This window comes from Chiloscyllium plagiosum, chromosome 1 (genome assembly GCF_004010195.1).
Source record: "Chiloscyllium plagiosum isolate BGI_BamShark_2017 chromosome 1, ASM401019v2, whole genome shotgun sequence".
In the NCBI taxonomy this organism is placed as follows: Eukaryota; Metazoa; Chordata; class Chondrichthyes; order Orectolobiformes; family Hemiscylliidae; genus Chiloscyllium; species Chiloscyllium plagiosum.
Window position 1 is genome coordinate 562,937 of NC_057710.1, and position 556 is coordinate 563,492.

Here is a 556-nt window from a genome sequence, read left to right on the forward strand (position 1 = left end):
GGTGGAGGCTGGTACAATTGCAACATTTAAGAGACATTTGGATGGGGATATGAATAGGAAGGGTTTGGAGGGATATGGGCCGGGTGCTGGCAGGTGGGACTAGATTGGGTTGGGATATCTGGTTGTCATGGATGGGTTGGACCGAAGGGTCTGTTTCCATGCTGTACATCTCTATGACTCTATGACTTTGACAGAAGGAATTTCTCATGTGTTTTAACTCTAGCACTTCTTGACTTAAAACTATGATCTCTCATTTGAGGGCCATCTACAAGGATCCACGCACATCATCTTCCTGCCATCTCCAGCAGATTACCATGAAATACATCTTTTTCTCGGTCCCTTTTCAGTATTACATTGGGACCATTCCCGCCATGACATTCTGGTTCACTGCTCAGTAGTCCCCAACATTGTGTTACAAGCCCATGGTAGCTTTCCAATTGCAGGTGTAATGCACTGTTTTACCTCCTCCCTCCTCAATGTCCACATACTCCTTCCAAATGAAGCAGCAATTTCCTTGTCTACTCTCCTGTATTCATTCCCAACAATACGGATTCCT